A 12,263-nucleotide genomic window follows, 5' to 3' on the forward strand; every position below is an offset into this window, starting at 1 on the left:
CCTCCCCACCCTTATCTGCTTTCCGGAGGGACCTCTCTCTCCGTGACTCCCTTGTCCGTTCCACACTCCCCTCCAGCCCCACCACACCCGGCACTTTTCCCTGCAACCGCAGGAAGTGCTACACCTGCCCCTACACGTCCCCCCTCACCCCCATCCCAGGCCCCAAGAAGACTTTCCACATCAAGCAGATGTTCACCTGCACATCTGCTCATGTGGTATACTGCATCCGCTGTTCCCATTGTGGCCTCCTCTACATCGGGGAAACCAAGCGGAGTCTTGGGGACTGCTTTGCAGAACACCTACGCTCGGTTCGCAATAAACAACTGCACCTCCCAGTTGCGAACCATTTCAACTCCCGCTCCCATTCCTCAGATGACATGTCCATCCTGGGCGTCCTGCAGTGCCACAACGATGCCACCCGAAGGTTGCAGGAACAGCAACTCATATTCCGCTTGGGAACCCTGCAGCCCAATGGTATCAATGTGGACTTCACAAGCTTCAAAATCTCCCCTCCCCCTACCACATCCCAAAACCAGCCCAGCTCGTCCCCGCCTCCCTAACCTGTCCTTCCTGCCACCTATCCCATGCTCCCACCTCAAGCCCCACCCCCATCTCCTCCCTACTAACCTCATTCCGCCCCCTTGACCTGTCCATCCTCCCTGGACTGACCTATCTCCTCCCTACCTCCCCACCTACACTCACCTTTACTGGCTCCATCCCTGCTCCTTTGACCTGTCTGTTTCCTCTCCACCTATCTTCTCTTCTATCCATCTTCTATCCTCCTCCCCCTCTCTCCCTATTTATTTCAGAACCCTCTTCCCCTGCCCCATTTCTGAAGAAGGGTCTAGGCCCGAAACGTCAGCCTTCCTGCTCCTCTGATGCTGCTTGGCCTGCTGTGTTCATCCAGCTCTACACCTTGCACCGTTATTAAGGTGCCTTGCAGAAATTCTCCAAGTCTCCCCAGACAGCACATTCTAAACTCACAGCCACTTCCATCTAGAAGGTCAAAGGCAGCAGATACATTGTAATGACATCATGTGCAAGTTACCCTCCAAGCCGCTCACCAAACTGACTTGGAAATATATTACTATTTCTTCAAAGTCACCGGGCCAAAATCCTGTGATTCCCACTCTAATGGCATTGTGGTGCTGTGTGCATCTCATGGACTAGAGCAGTTCAAGAACAGAGTGCACTACTACCATCACAAGTGTAATTAGGATTGGGCGGTTAATGCTGCTCAGGCAAAGAGGCACACATCAGGTGAACAGATAAGTTAGAAATAGAGATAGTAGGAACTGCCGATGCTGGAGCCTGAGATAACAAGGTGTGGAGCTGGATGAACACAGCAGGCCAGGTAGCATCAGAGGAGCAGGAAAGCTGACGTTTCAGGTCTGGACCCTTCTTCGGAAGCTTATCTTAAATAAGTTAGAAAGTTGTTTCTCTGTTTAGTTGCTATATCTGCAGGCTAAATACCTGAGTTTCTTTTCGAAACAGATCAATGACTCTTTGAACATCAACATGCGTAGGTCTGAAGAAAGGTCTCTGAATCCGAAACATTAACTGATTTCCCTCCATAGATGCTGCCAGATCTGCTGAGCTTTTCCAGCAATTTCTGTTTTTGTTTCAGATTTCCAGCATCCGCAGTTCTTTCATTTTTTTTGTCAACATGTATAAGTCTCGTGCCTTTAAGAAAAAGGTTTGCTTTTCAGTCTTTTGTCCAAAGTGAATAACTTCTTACCTCACTACACTATATTCCATTTGCTATCTTGTTGCCCTTTCACTTAACATTGTTTTACAGCCTATCTGGGTCCTTCCCACAGCATATCTTTTTACCTATCATTATACCATCAGCAAACTTAGATACATTACTTTCTGCTTATCAACCAAAGTTATTAATATGAATTGTAAATAGCTCAGGCACTGGCACTGATCCTGGTGGCAGTCCAGGTTGAAAATACCTTTTTTTATGGCCACTGTTTGCTTCTTGTCTGTTAACCAATTTTCTGTTCATACTAATATATCCCTCCCAACTCTGTGAACCCTTAGTTTGTCAACTGGCATTTTGTGTGTTTTGGAACTACAGATATATTACATCAATTGATCCTCCTTTATTCATCCTAAGTATTGAGATAGGTGCATAATATATACTTTTGGGGCATCTTTATTTCTAAAGTTGTGGAAAAATGGATTTTAGTTTATTACAGTTATTTGTAGGTCTAGCGTTTTTTTTTGAAAGGTCGTTAAGTCATTATGAATAGTGAGTTCAAACAGCCTTTACAGGAAGTCATAACATTTTAGCTAAACAACCAACAACTCACTTGGGGATTTCTAGAGTATATCCTGACTTAAATTTTATGGCCTCAGTATGAGAGAGGGACCTATAAACTGCTTTATTCAGAGTGAAGAGGTCGCAATAATAGTCCATAAGAATATTAGGTCTTAGATAACCTTATCCCTTGTCTGTTCCACAAACTACTTCTCCAGAAAACTATCAAGCATGTTTTTCTGCAGAATTCATATTAAAATATTAATGCATAGCAGATAACCTCTGACATTAATAAAATAGCACACAGGTGTACTTTATGTTACTTAGATTGTTTTTCCACTTTGATATGTTTAATAGTTTAGTCAAATACAACATTTCTGATGTGTATTTCTTTCATTTTAAAAACTAAATCAATTTTGTTACTCAAAGAAAGAGATAAAAGGTTGTAGTCAATGTTCATTTATTTGTCAAGCTGTTCCAAAAAAATTACAACACTGGAATCCAATCAATAATGTGGGAAATTGTCCAGCCATGTCCTACCCACAAAAAGAGAGCTAAATCCAATCCGGCCAGTTATTGCCCCATCGGTCAACTCTCAAACATCAGTAAAGTGACAAAAGACATAAGCTAAAGAGTTGTCTTTTAGCACTTACTCAACTCTCAATAATCTGCTCACTAATGGTCAATTTAGATTCTGTCAGTGTGATTTGGCTCCAGACCTCATTACAACTTTGATACAAGTAAGGGCAAAAGAGCTGAATTCCAAAGATGAGCTGAGAGTAATTGTCCTTTACATCCAGGCAATATTGGACTGAATGTGTCATCAAGGAGACTGAACAGAATTGATGTCAGTGGAAATCACACAGACACCTCCTTGCAGCTTGAAATGATGCTAGTATGAAGGAGGATAGTTGTGGCATTTGTAGACTAATTACCTCAGCCCCAGCATATTGCTACGAAAGTTATTCAGGATAGTGTCTAATACCCAAACACATTTTGTTGTTTCATTAGCTTTCCCTCCAACATATGATCAGAAGTGAGATCTTCACTGATGGCTATATAGAGTTCAGTACTATTCAGAATCCCTCAGATAGTAAAGCAGTCTGGCTGGCAAGGCCTTGCACTTATAATTGACAAATAATATTTGCAAGTGCCAGGCTATGACCATCTTCAGCAAGAACAAAACTAACGCCTCTCTCTTGACAATCAACAGCTGGATTCATCATCATCACTGTTCTGGGGGGGGATTACCATTGACTAGAAGCTTGATTGGATCAGCTAGTGGCTCCAAAAACAGGTCAGGAACTATTATTCTATAGCGAGTAACTCACGTCCTGATTCCCCAGAGCTTGGCCGCCATCTTCGAGGGCAGAGGCCACAGGTATGGGGGAATATTCTCAGCTGGATGAGTGCAGCTCCAGCAACACTCAGTAAGCTCAATATCATCCAAGGGAAAGTAGTGATTGACTCCTCATCCACCATCTTAATCACTCATTTCATTCATCACCAGGTACACAATTGGCACTGCCGTCCATTTACAAGATTCATTGCAGCAACATGCCAAATCTATTTTGAGAGCGTCTTTCAAACCCATTACCTTCGCCATCTTGAAGGGCACGGTCACCAGGCACATGAAAACATTATCGGCAACTCCCCGCCCCGTACATCTTACAGCAGTCTGCCTTAGAAATATATTGCTTTTCTGTCACTTTCGTGTCAAGTCAATATTCTAGAACTCCCTCCCTAACACCACTGCCAGTGAACTTGCAAGGTATAGAGGGTGGCACAGTGGCTAGCACTGCTGCCTCACAGCATCAGGGACCCAGGTTCAATTCCACCCTCGGGTGACTGTCTGTGTGGCATTTGCGCATTCTCCCTGTATCTGTGTGGGTTTACTCCAGGTGCACCACTTTCCTCCCACAGTCCAAAGATATGCAGGCTAAGTGGATAACCTATGCTAAATTGCCTTGTAGTGTTCAAAGATGTGTACATTAGGGGGATGGGTGCTCTGAGGGTCAGTGTGGGCTTGTTGGGCCAAAAAGTCTGTTTCTATGCTGTAGGGGTTCTATGATATAGGCAGTTCAAGAATACAGATTGAAATAATCTTCTCCAATGCAATTAATGGACAACAAATGCTGATCAAACCAGGATGGTCACATCCCATAAACACATTTTTAAAAATCCACCAGATTGTTTCAGTTGAATTGAATTGAATTGAATTAGCTTTATTGTCACATGTACTCAAATGTGTACAGTGAAAATTGTATTAGTCACTGCTTACAATACTATCTTAGGTACAAAGATCCCAAGGTACAATTTCTTCAGTTACAGGTCTTAGAGAAATAGAGAAGTATAAAGTCCAGCATTGCAGATTTTAGGAATAAATTATAAAATGGGGAAGGAAAAAACAATTCAGAACAATGGTCTTCCAACTCAATCCATGCTAATACCTAGCCTTCAGACCACACTGGACCTTGACTCCAGACTGCACCAGGCTTCACCTCAGGGCTCACAAAGCTGGGAGCTCACTCCAGAATCACAGCAAGACCAGAGGTCCAAGATGAGGCCATGCCAGGCCAAAAGACTGCCATGTACTGCCAGAAGATCACCGCGCCAGATTGAGAGACTGCTAAGCTGGGCCGCAGCACATGATCCTTTCGATCAGAGGGCTGCCAGTCGGTTCAACCAAAGCCTCGGAAACTGAGCAAATCTAAGCTAATAGCTCAATACAGCATTTGGCCCACAGTATATTTCCTTTAGAGAAAGCAATAAGCAGTGACTCTATACCTGTCTGTTTAACTAAATGTAAAAGATCCCTTGACACTAATTGTGGAGCTGTCACTGCCAACGTCACTACCTCAACCAAAAACAAATTACTTGGTTATTTGTTTCAATTGCTGCTGTTGAGTATTTGTTGCACACAAATTGATAGATTTGTTTTCATACCAGTAACCATTTTAAAGAAATTAATTGACTTGGCGGATGTAATGAACCATTGTCTACTGACAAATTCTCTGTTCAAATTCACCTTAAAGAAAACTCCAAACTTGTGCATATTTGTTCATGATCATTTAAACAATATAATTTTATTTATGTAATTCGAGGGATGCATCCATGGCAAAATTATTATGTTATGAATGTTAAGCATCAACTTAGTGATTCAGATAGTACAAATGTTAAAACAGAACAGAATCTGGCAAATATAAATTTTATATGTAGGGGCTCTGTTCTGACCTCAGAGAGAAGACATTGTTTATAACCATTATGCAGTCCATATCAGAACCAAGGACAATGGACTAAATGGGGATGAGATCCTGCTTTGGAGAGCAAGGAAAAAGATTAGCAAGCAGGACCGCCAAACCTCCAAACTAATCCCTGCGTCATGCACTAGTGCTTGCAGATATAGGAATATAGGACAAGTAAATCCAGGACTTAAGGTGGTGCAGGAGGAAGTGTTTCAGGCTTTTGGGGCATTGAAATAGGTTTTTGGGCATTGATATAGGTTGGAAGATAGTAGGAACACTGTTTTCACTGGGTGGTATGCCCAAGCTTCAGAGGAAGGTTTAATTTAACTTAGCAAGGGAATTGGAACCAGGATGTAGCATTAAGAAGGAGAAACAAGGTGCCGAAAGGACTGGGAGCGACAGATAGCGTAGGAGTTAAAAAAAATCACAGTAAAGTATTGGGGGATTCAGAGTTAGAAGGAATGAATTAAGAATTAAATTTAGCTTCTATTGGGTTCCTAAGAAATAAGGAAAGAGTCCACAATCTTTTCAAATATCTGGCTTTATTTCTCATAAGAAATGAACATTATGAACATTAAGCTCTGAGGTCAGAACAGAGCCCTTCCACATAAAATTTATATTTGCCAGATCCTGTGACTGTCCTGTTTTAACACTTGTACTATCTGAATCACTAAGTTGACGCTTAACATTCATAACATAAAGTTGCAGGTTGACACCTCTGTAGCAGCAGCTGTAATTGTGCTTTTTATACATTCTTACTTGATTCTTCCCGTAAGCTGTTCTTCATACCCTAACCACAAGATCAAGGTCACAGTCTGTTCGTCACGTACCCTCATACCTGCTTTAGACCGATGTCCTTAGTTTCAACCGCACCTGCAAGTTAGCTTCTTGCAATAGCATTTGTAAATTTAACCCTTGTAATGCTGTAGCGTAATCATACAATTTTCAATATACCTCCACACTTCCAATGCCCCTATGTGGATACACAGACCATGGTGAATAAGGTTGGAAATCTGTGGTTATAGTTAGATATTATGTTGATATTGGAAAGCTTGCTCAAAGAAGCTGTCCCTGGGAAATGCCTGAGTATTCTTTATTTTGTTAAAGGCACCAGATAAATGCAAATTATTATTATGTTTAAGCTTCTTTCCCACTATAAATGGGCTGTTTACAAAACAAAATATTGACATTATCTTAAACTGATGTATTTATGTTTGATAGTGTTGTTCTTGTATGATCCTTCACTAAAGCAAAATATCAAAAAATAAATTTCTTGAAATGCATTTTTTGGTTAAAACGCAATCTGCTACTTCATAGAATTTTAACAGGTGCCACCAGATGCAAATTATTGCAAAATAGATAAAGTTACCTCAATGCTGGGCAGTATTGGATCGGTAGCATTATTTACCTGAAGATCTGAAATGCGACATTACTCCTAGATTTGCCCTCTTAATAGGATTTTTTGGGGGGCTATTAAAGGTGTCTTTCCTGTAACATGTATCCTGTAATTCAAGAATCCATTGTTGTGCATCTCATTTTTGTTAAACTCCAGATATATATGCTCTATATAGGTACATATTGTAAATACATTACAGAGGCTTCTATAAATAAAAAGAAGGTGCAATAAATGCTCACTAAATTACAAGAAGCGTTTTTGAAAATTTAAAGATCAACAAGGTTACTTGTTCTGAAAGCTGCTGTGTCAATGCCGTGATAGTGTGTCCTTGTACACAACAGCACTCAAATTATACAGGGACTGCAAGCAGATTTTCTCCTGAATAGAACCCAGAACATCAGGGAAATCCAACCATGGAGGTGGCCAATCAGATCAAAGTCAGCCCTGTAAGTAAAATTGAGAGAATTGGTGATGAGTTGATCCTCCAATCACAGGTCGATCTATGTCACATTTGCTGCTGATAGGTTCAGCAATAAATGCACGAGAGCTTGACATTGGAGGAACAGGGAGCAGACAGGTAAGTAAGAAATAATGTATGGGTTGGCCATTTTTCTGGGGACAGGGTGAGAGAAGGAGGGAATCTGAATGCCTTTTGCTGGGACCAGGGAATCTGACTGCTAGGGCCTAAAGGATATTGAGAATTATGTCCTTATTCTGGGCATGTGCAAAAAGGAACAATGTCATATTAGCATCAGATCACAAGGAACTGGAGCCTGGAGCTCAGAGTTCCAGTCAAAATGTCCTCTCTTGTCATCCTCTTTTTATAGTAATGTTCAATAACGCTGGTTGCTGTTCACTCATGTGTATACAACTCACATTGCTACATGGTGGCAGCGATAACCAGATCCTGAGAACTGCAGCCAGGCAATAAGTGTCTGAAGTAATGATCAGTAATGGCAGACCTTGAGATCAGCTCAGTAAGCTGAGCGCAGAAGTGTGGAAAATATCCAAAGTGAAACTCAGTAGTTGTAAGTGCTGGCTAGTAATGGACTTCAAGGCATAACTAGGCATTGAACTTTAAAGCTGAAACATGTATGTGATATTGCCCATGTTAGGTAGATGATCAGCTTCAGGAAGAGCCTGTAAAACATTATTTTACAGAACTACTTAAAGAGCTGGAGAAGAAAGAAACACTAAGAAAATATACTTGCAATCAATCAAAGAAATATGGCATGGTTCAAGCCTGGCAGTTGGAATATAATCCAGCCAGTTTTGTAGAGAATCAGAGTGCAAAGAAAGGGATTGTGGTAAGGCAACAGCATCAGTACAGAAAGTTAAACACAGGTCACAGAAATCTGCAGGACTCCCAGGGTCAACGATGTACTGTGACAGAATGACATGCTCGCTCCAGGATTAATTTTTTTTTTTTAATGGTACAGACAAACAGAGAATTTTGGGACACAGCTAGAATAACAGGGGAAAAACTAGCTTTAAATTAAATACTGGAGCTGAGGTACTGATCCTTTCAGATAGCTTGAGCAAGAATTCCTGTTTTAATAATTCATTCCCTTTGAAATAAAAGCCAAAATTCTACTTGACTTCCCTATTACCTGTTGAACTTGTAGGTGGTATGGTGAGGTGACTTTTAAAACTTTCCACTGTATTTTTATTGTAACAGTACAATAAATTTCTATTCTATTCTATTCTAATTTGTATGTGAGCTTTTTGTGATTTCATAAATGAGAAACCCAAACCCCTCTATAGTGCAGCTTTCTGCAGTCTTTTTCCATTCAAATAATATTCGGCTCGTCTATTCTTCTTGCCAAAGTACATAACCTCACGTTTTCTCACATATTTCATCTGTCAAGTTTTTCTCACCCACTTAATCTATCTATATCCCTCTTTGTTTTCTATGAGTTAGCTAATCCTCTATTCATGCTAATTACACTCTTCTACTCAATGGGCTCTTATATTTATGACGTAGCCTAACATGTGGTACCTTATCAAACAACTTCTGAAATGCCAAATACATGACATCCACTGCTTCTCCTTTATCTATCCAATACCTCCTCATAGCTTTTGTGCATTTGTCAAGCACATTTTTTTTTTATGAATCTATGCTGACTCTGCTTAAACATAGAATAATAGAATTCCCACAGTATGAAATCAGGCTAATTGGCCCACCAAGTCCACACCAAACCTCCGGAAAGCATCCCATCCAGCCCACGCCCCTACCCTATTCCTGTAACTCTGCATTTCCCATGGCTAATCCACCTAACCTACACATCCTTGGACACTATGGGCAATTTAGCATAGCCAATCTGCTTAACTTGCACATCTTTGAACTCACAGTCATATTATGTATTTCTATCTGCTTGCTACTACCTCCTTTATAATATGTATGTTATTGGGAAAAAAAGAGTTGGGTATGAAGTGTGTAATAGCAGAGCATTTCCACAGACCCTGCCCAAGAGATCATGCAACAACAACTGCAGTCACAGTCCTAAACTGGAAATCCAGATCACTGCTGGGAAGCAAAGAAATAACATCATATTCATTTAATCGGTTTCTCTTTCTTTATTCTTATCAAAACTCTTCATGATTTTGCGTGCTCTTACTAAATCTCCCTTTAAATTTCTCTGCTCTTAGGAGAAAAGACCTCACGAAGCCTGCTTCAAGCTCCTCATCCTGTTACCATTCTAACTTTGGGGAAGCATCTGTTTTTGTACAGATTTCCAGCAACTAGGTAATTGCTAAATACGTTTAAGACTAGGACAAACAGATTTTTGGAATCACAGGGATGTTGCGAGGGTAGGAAGGTGTAGTCGAGCCCAGGATCAGCCATGATTGCACTCTGTTATAAAGAGGGCTTGAGCGGTCTAATCCTCTTCCTAATTCTTATATACTTACATTCATTTCAGCTTTATAATATCGAGCTTTTAATTGTAGTTGGCAGCTGGATGACCTACTGCTGTGTTTCGGCTGCTCTGGGACTGGTGAGTGTGAATAACAATAATACGAGAGGTCAGTTTACATAAATACACGTGTCTCTTGTGTCTACTTTTGTCTCACCCACAAGATTTATTCCAGCCTGTACAACATGAGAGGGCAATTTTTCTTTAAATCTCTGTTAGCATTTCAATTAATCACAGCTGCATTAGAACATTAAATTGGAATTATCTCCCAAATTAAAGCTGGTTTGAAAATAATCAGCCGCTTTCAATTTATTGCTAAGGTAAAAGCTTGAAGTTTACTTGCGTTGTCAAGTATGCTTGCACTGGAACCAGCCTGGCAAACTTTCCTAAACACTTCAAATTACTTCCAGAGGGAATAACCAGAAGCATGGGACCAGAGCAAGTCTCTGGTATTTTGAACTGGTCCCAGGAATATTGGTCGTTGCACTAGTGAGACTGGTCCTGGCACCAGGAACACTGGTTGTGGTACAATTCTGCAGCAGAAAGTTTTATCTGATGCCACATTCCAGTTTCTGCCCTCCATGTTTGCCAGGGAAAGGTTAGGAAGAAGCTGTACAGGTGTGCATTTGTGTGGCAGAGGTGTCTCACAAATGCGTCACACATTTAAGAATCTTTAAAGAATTGATATTTTTAATGTTAATACATCATTATAATAGATTAGAAAAAGAAAGTGCACTAAATGAAAGTACATTAATGCAATTAATAAGAAAATAAACTAATGACAGTCCTCCCCCACTCCCACCCCCAAATCCCTCCCCACCTCCCACCCCAGATATACAATGCTCACATGCTCCATTCCCTTTTCTGGGTCTATCCACGTCCTTTCTTTTTCAGATAAAGCTGTGGACCTGGGTTGGCATCAATTATTAATTCCTCATTGATTACAATCCTTCACTAACCAGGAATTTTGAACCTCACACCCACAGGTTAAGTCTGCAACTTAAATTGCCACATTGATCTCTCCTCCTGAAAGCGCTGTTTCTGCAGGAGTTCTGGGATGAACCCCCTTTGGCTACATGCTATGGTGAATAATCCGCTCATTAATAAATAGAGCACAAAAACTCACAGGCACCATTAAAGGCTTCACCTGGCACTGGTCAGGCAACACAGGCAGCAATATAATTCTCCAGACCCAGTTTAGCAGATGGACATGCAATATGGAAGCTGATGGTCAGTGAGGAATGAAAGATTGTTTGCATCTGATAGCAGGAAGTGTCAAGTGTTGGCCAGTAGAGGTTTCAAAGTGGGACTTGTATGGTATGTTAACAATTCCACAGGTCTGAATTACTTGAAACACATTGGAAAGAACTTAATGATTCATTCATGGAATGTGAGCATTGCTCGCTGGGCCAAAATTTAATACCCATTTCATTTGCCCTTCAGTAAGGTGGTGGTGAGCTACTTGCTTGAACTTCTATAGTCTATTTGGTCTAGGAACCTCCACAACTCTGTTAGGGAGGGAGTTTCAGGATTTTGACCCAGTGACACTGAAAGAATGGCGATATATTTCCAAGTCAGGATGATGAGTAGTTTGGAGGGGAATTGGCAGGTGCTAGTATACCCAAGTATCTGCTGCCCCTGTCCTTCTCGATGGAAGTGGTTGTGGGTTTGGAAGGTACTGTCTAAGGATTTTTGGTGAATTTCTTCAGTGCATCTTACAGATAGTACACTGCTGCTACTGAGCATCAATAGAGAAGGGAATGGATGCTTGTGGATGTAGTTCCAATCAAGCGGGCAGTTTTTCCAGGATGATGTTAAGTTTCTTAAGGGTGGTTGGAGTTACACTCATCCAGGCAAGTGGGGAGTATTCCATCACACTCCTGACTTGTGCCTTGTACATGGTGGTAAGGCTTTTGGGGTGTCAGAAGGGTAATTACTCGCTGCAGGATTCCTAATCTCTGACCTACCCTTGTTTATACAATATTTGATGGCCAGTGCAGTTCAGTTCAATTGCTTGTCAATGGTAACTCACCTCAGGATGTTGTTACTTCAGGTTTCAGTGATGGTAGTGCCAGTGAATGTCAGGAGGTGATGGTTGTATTCTTTCTGTTAGGAGATAGAGCTGTCTAACAGACTACTTAAGCAACATAGCCATCTCACAGAATCATACCTTACAGTCAATGTCCCAGACACCAGTGTCCTCCCTCAGCTGATGAATCAGTAATCTTCAATGTTGAGCAACACTTAGAGGAAGCACTAAGGATGGCAAGGGCACAAAATGTACTTTGGGTGGGGGATTTCAACGTCCACCACCAAGAGTGGCTCAGCAGCAGTACTACTGATCGAGCTGATCGGGTTCTAAAGGACATAACTGCTAGACTGGGTCTGCGGCAGGTGGTGAGGGAACCAACAAGAGGGAAAAACATACTTGACCTCATCCT

The sequence above is a fragment of the Rhincodon typus genome, chromosome 17 (assembly GCF_021869965.1).
Source record: "Rhincodon typus isolate 14 chromosome 17, sRhiTyp1.1, whole genome shotgun sequence".
NCBI classification, from domain to species: Eukaryota; Metazoa; Chordata; class Chondrichthyes; order Orectolobiformes; family Rhincodontidae; genus Rhincodon; species Rhincodon typus.